Raw genomic sequence first — 7,019 nt, 5'->3', positions numbered from 1 at the left:
TCAACTTGGACCTTAACTCGAGCACAACTTGGTCGAGTTTTGTTTATAGTTGCCAAGTCCAATTGTAAAGGATTTCCAACAGCAGAAGCCATGGTAAACAATGATTCTTTGACATAGAAAGTAGGTAATAGGTTTGGAAAAGAGATCCACGCCATTTCCTGAGATGTTTCTTCATCAACTTTGAACTTAGAACCATAAATAAGAGGCCTCATCTGATATGTAACACCATCTTTGGCCTTCAAATAATATGCACCTCTAGACGTAAGATTGATAAAATCTTCCATCAAAGAGCATCTGATCAAAACATGTCTTGGCCTAAATAATCCAACCTTGGAGTCACCTTTTAATCCATATTGTGATGGTATAATGCTAAGTAGCTCATCCAGCTCCGGCCACCCATGGGAAAATTTGCCAATTACTGCATGTTGAAGGTCTTCCAATATCTCCATTCGTTTGATTTCAGCCTCGGTCCACTTCACCATTGGAATACCATCAACATACGTTAGATTCTTCCTAGGTATAGGTTCACATTGCTGCTTCATTACTGCACAGATTTCCTCTCTACCCGTTAATGTATTGGCAATGTTTTTTGAAGAATTAGGGTATGTAGAATAGTTTACGTTAGGGTTTGAAAAATTAGGGTTTGGTTTAGATGAAGAAGAAGGCAGTATATTGGATTGAGGTAAGGGTGGGAATATGATGGAGGAGGTTAGAGGGAGAGGTTGGTCAGTCGCCAACGACGGCTGACCAGTGGCCAGAATGGCCATATTACGGATAGGTTAGGGTTTGTAGTATTAGGGTTTGCATGAATTTTGAAGAGAGAGAAGAGAGCGTTTTCGTAAAAAAAGAAAAAACTGAGCTACTCAGTGCGAGGGAATATATAATATCTTGTTCGGCCGTTAAGGCACGGTAATATATATATAGCATCTTCTCTCTACATTTATTCCATACAAATTCAAGAGATATTAGTGATCATCTACATCAAACTAAGTGAATCAAGTGTGAGAAACCCAGTAAAGTTCATCCAAAGTAAGAAATCCAAGTGAAGGTGAAACTAGGGTTTTGCTCAAGTGAAGCATTTTCAACCAAGGCTTGTTCCTACAACATCTAAGGTAAGCTTTATGGTATTTCTATGTTGTTTATGATATTTGAAAGTTGAAACACTTGGACTATATGAGGAAATGGGAAATGAGTCATGAATGTGGGAATAGTGTCACTTTTGAGTAAATGTTTGGAGTGAGTTATGATTCTTGATACATCATGATTATAATCATGTTATAAATGACGTGGAATAGACTTTGTATATGAATGAACGAAATTGTGTGATATGACCATGAATATGGATGAATTGAGGTGAAATGAGGAGTAAGGATGATGTAGGTGAGTAAAGGCTATTGTGATGATATTGTGAATATTATTATTGATGTTTGGGAGTTTATATATGCTATGGAGGAATGTCGTATAAATAAAGGAGACGCTGTCCGATTTTCTCTAGTTTTAGCCATGTATGCTAGCTATCGACTTCTAATGATAGTATGACTTTAATGAAGGTAGAAACATGAGCGTTGAAGGAGAACGTGCAAGTCGTAAATAGTTGAACGGAAAGGTATGTAAGGCTAACCCTTATTTAATAAGGCATGGTTATTTGGCCAAACATCTAAATCTTCTATAAGTCTATGATGTCTTTCAAATGGTTCGATCTTCCGAGCTTTTGAGCTCACGATTCTTGATATGCTACGATGGTACTAAGTTCCTCAAATAACGAGTAAGCCTATAAAGATAAATATAATGAATGACGATAGCGATGACGATGATGATAGTGATGTTAAAGTATAAATGCTTATGAACTATTATGTAAATGTAACTATGTATGGCTATTATGAAACCCCGAGCTTATAAGACCGGGTAGAATATGTATATGATTATCTAACGCGTGCACACCTTTGCAGATGGTACGGATAAACCTGAAGCCTTGGTAGGGCTAGGTAGATGTAACCCTGAAGCCTTGGTAAGGCCAGGTATGTGTGACATTGAGCCTTGGTTAGCCAAGTATGTATGAAACACCGATCCTTCATGGTCGGGTATGCTATGCAAATGCTATGTATATGATATAGATATGAGTATAAATACGAATGTGATACGAATATGAATAAGATTATGTATATGAATACGACGATGAACGCAATGTAAATGAGTACGGATATGAGTATGGGTACGAATATGGATGTATGTACTCAAATACACATTAGAAATGGAAAGTTCCTATGAAAGGTAAGTAAGTGCTTATGACGATGATATACGATCTCCTATCCTATGCTATTCCTCATGTTGTATATTACGCTTCTATATTGATATTGATCATGCTTTACATACTCAGTACATTCTTCGTACTGACGCCCTTTTGTTTGTGGACGTTGCATCATGCCCACAGGTGCACAGGGAGACAGACTTGATCTGTAGCTACATTCTCAGGGACTACATAGCGGAGCTCCATTTCATTCGGAGCTATAGCTTTTGGGTACTTATTCTTTTGTGTACATAATTATGGGCACAGCGGGGTCCTGTCCCGCTTATGTGATATGTCATACTCTCCTTAGAGGCTCGTAGACATGTGTATATAGTTAGATATGTTTGGCCTTGTCGGCCTATATGTTGTATATCATTTTGTAGCCTCGTCGGCTTATGTACATGGGTATGGCATAGATGCCAGTGTTGATATAAAGGTGTTATCGTCCAATGGGACTAGCATGATGGATGAATAAAAATATATCTTTTATCATGTGGCTCACCTAGATGTAAGAGTAAGTGTATGATAAGGGGTGCCTAGGTGGGATAGCACCGGGCGCCCGTCGCGGCCCCTAGTCGGGTCATGACAACATCAGTACGAATAATGTACCGAGCATGTAAGGCAGAACTAAAGTAATATATCTTAACTCGAATGATAAAAGAGTAACAAACTCAATCTGTACCTATAACCAACACTGAGAATCATGTATGTACATATGAACTTTTAAAATATCATGCGTATAGATATAATGGATACCTTGTCCCTACTCGCAGCCCCTTCGAGCATAATAGCATAATGGCCCCGTCGGGCAGCCCCTTCGGGCATCAAAATCATCGTGGACCAACTAATCAGTGGTTTGCATATATAACACCATAGCCCTTTTCCCCTTTCCCATAAAATCATGTCGTACATATATATAAGTGTGCAAATGCATGATAATCTTTGTAAAACATCAAAAGACTCCCTTCGGAGCAACTTTTAGCTCAAAATGGGAACTTCTTCCCCTTTTCATTTGTCTTCTTCGAGACTTAAAAATCAAATATAAAATGCATATGAATAAAGAAGCCTTATGAATGTCCCCTTCGGGATTTAGACATCATTATGAAAACGTACAACTTATGGATGCCCCTTCGGGACTTAAGAAATCAAGGAACTCAGGATATGAACCACACTAATATAAACATAGGGACATGAGCTCCTACATCTAGGAGTGGATTCATTATGAGTATCATCACGTTCGTACTTATCATAGATCATGCCAAAATGAAAGAAGGAATAGCCTTAACATACCTTGTTGCTTCTCAACTTAACCACAACTTAGGTCTCGAGCTTCACTAATCTACAAACGATACCAAATATACCAATAATCAGATTAAGATGCTCTTTCAAACCAATCCTTAGTTAGTTAGGAATCTAACGATATTCGGGCAGCATCTTCCCTAAAAACATAATAACCATCAAGATTCCAACTTAGCAAAAATATCAATCACAATACCAACAACAACAATATCAACAAATACATATCCAAATAGAATCAAATCCATCCTTAAATCACTTCCAAAACATCCCACAATCATAATAGCAACTCAATGAACATATCGAGATTATACCGTCATTTTCTTCATTCTAATCTGCCAAAACTCTTGATAACCAACTAAATAACAAAGATAAGAATCATATACATACCGTCAACAAGAAGAACCTCCAAAATTCAAACTCCAAACACAAGTTCCAAGCTCAATAATATCATTAGGACCTTAGGAATAACTTTCTTTATATAGGCTCGGGATTCTGGGGGTCAGATCTTACCATATCAAGGTTAAAAGTGAAGAGAGCTGAAGCGGAGTATTTTTAGACTTAGGGTCTGTTCGTTTCTGAAAATAGAAAGTTCAAACGAACTATGGACATATATAGAAACTTCCTACTGAAGTTGCACCGCCCCACATCGACGGTGCACTTTGATGGCCCGTCAACATATTGATGGCTCCTCAACTTGCACCGTCGTTGTGCCACCCTACAGTTCAGGGGTTAGTGCATGTTGACGGTGGCAATCGATGCCCCATCAACATATTGACGGCTCGTCAATTTGCCCGTCAATGTGCACTGTCCCCTAGACTTCAACTTGTCTCATTCGGCTCGATTCGTCAAACCTCTAACCTTCACGTCACGTACTTATCACTTCTTAAACATAGCATGAATACTTATAACCTCAAAAATAATCTTGTCCTTGAACTTATGTTGACTAACTTATGACAAATCCAACGTACAAAAGTACGCGATGTAACATCCTTCCCCCCTTCGAAACATTCATCCTCGAATGTTAAGCTAGTTCTGCATTCCAAATACTTCCTCAAGTGTTCTCTTATTGAATTATGCCCTTCACATGCCTCTTTCGTTGGTCGATTCCCTTCAATTTACTATAAGGCGTTTTAGATCTCTAAGTAACCATTCCCGTAATATTTCCTCTTGCACTTGCCTCTCGCGGTAATAATTCCACGTCTTTGTCTATACTCTCCTCTTTTCCCTTTCCTCCATTTACTTTCTGTGCTTCTTATTCTTTTGACAACTTAAGTCCTATTCTTTTCTCCTCATCATCCATTTTTCACCATTCATCATAAATCACAACCCTCTCAGATCTTAGTTCTCTCCAAAATGATCTCACAAATTCTCAAAGTAGCCTAACAAGTATCTTAGTACTATCTCAATTACTTTCGCAGTTTACCTTGTGTTCTTTCACTCTTATCATATAATCAACATCGGAATAACCTTAGACCCAATCATGTCTACGTCCTACATTCTCTTGAGAATAATTTTATCATGACGCTTCATCTTATGTTTCCTCGCAGTTTCTTTTAATCAGTCTGTTATACCATAGACGCACAATTTTCGCTTATCAGAACCTTTAATATTCACCGTTCTTACTAAAAGCTTTCCTTTTCTTACGATAACATAACTTTCACCTCTTCATCATGTGCCTTTTATATGACTGCCATTTTCCTCTTTGTCGTTTCTTTAGCCTACCTTGTCACACACCTCCCTCTATTTTTCAATTGACCCAAAGTCGACACATTATTCTCTAATCGATTCCAGATCCTTTCCTATGAATCATTACCTTCATGTTAGTCGTAATAAGCCTCCTTCTTTCACTCAATTCATAGCACCCTACCCGTCCTATCGATTTTCCCCTAAATCTCACATGGGGTTTGTTTCTGTAAAAAACCTCTGATATAAGTCATTCTTAAATCCCTCAAACCACTGGTCATCCACTCCGTAGAAACTATCCTTCAGAATTAAGATAAAACCATTTTAAGATTCCTTTGAAAGCGACTCATGGCTAACAACTCAACATATTCACCCTATAATCTTGTTACCATATTTCCTTTTAATCATCTTCCACAGCACACACATATTCAAGTAACTTATCTTCGAATTTTTTTTTTGCAAAGTCTCCTCTGTAATTCTTACTATCACAAACCTACACCCTACCCAGAAAACACATTCAGCACCTCACAAGGAAACCATAGAAGTTAATATGATACATAACTCACCCACATAGAATTTACCTCATATACGAATATTGACAAGATATGAAACATACCTTCCTGGTCGACGAACTTTAATTCTTACCACTCATTCCAAAACTTAAGCAAATCAACTACTCATCACCAACAAAAGCATTCGGGTTAGAGTCAAGGATTTCATATCTTATAACTTAGCTCAATAGCACGATCTAGGATAAGAAAGAAGAGTAACCACCCTAAATGCCATGTAGCCTACTGTTTATAAATGTGGTGCGCAACACACAATAAACAAGACTCTACTATATACAGCTTTGCAAGCAACCCCTAGGACGAATTGCTCTGATACCACTTCTGTCACGACCCAAACCGGAGGGCCACGACTGACACCAAAGACCCTACTCAGCTGAGTGCTGTACTACCATTCTATTCATAAGTCACAACTTTTTGTAAACCTTTAAATTATGAAATGATGCTTCCATTAAGTAAAACATGAAAACTTTTTAATAAAAATCTTTCATCATGTCAGGGACTTCTCCTTTATCGTTAAGTCAAAGAAAACCTTTAGTCACAATAAAATCTTTAAATCAATGCATATGAACACATCGACCTATATGGCCGGTTGACACAATTGTCGACATCTCTAATATGTAACAAGATACCATAACATAAGTTGGGATAGGGCCCCAACATACCCGTAATGCATCTGAGTCAAGGACATACATAAGTACTCTGACTCGGTGACACTCCGAATAAAAATGGAGCTGACCAATCCAGCTGATATCCTGGGAACATTCTATAGCGAGTTCCCTCTAATCATTTGTATACACCTGCGTCACATGAAACACAGCGCCCCCCGAGAAAGGGACGTCAGTACGAACAATGTACCGAGTATGTAAGGCAGAACAGAAACAATATATCTCAACTCGAATGATAAAAGAGTAACAGACTCAATCTTTACTTGTAACTAACACTGAGAATCATGTATGTACATATGAACTTTTAAAACATCATATGTGTGTGTGTGTGTATATATATATAATGCATACCTTCGCCCTGATCACAGCCCCTTCGGGCATAATAGCATAATGGCCTCATCGGGCAGCCCCTTCGGGCATCATAATCATCGTGGACCTACTGATTAATGATTTGCATATATAACGCCATATCCCTTTCCCCCTTCCCCATAAAATCATGTCATACATATATATAAG

The sequence above is a fragment of the Lycium barbarum genome, chromosome 4 (assembly GCF_019175385.1).
Source record: "Lycium barbarum isolate Lr01 chromosome 4, ASM1917538v2, whole genome shotgun sequence".
Lineage (NCBI taxonomy): Eukaryota > Viridiplantae > Streptophyta > Magnoliopsida > Solanales > Solanaceae > Lycium > Lycium barbarum.
This window is presented reverse-complemented; position numbering follows the sequence as displayed.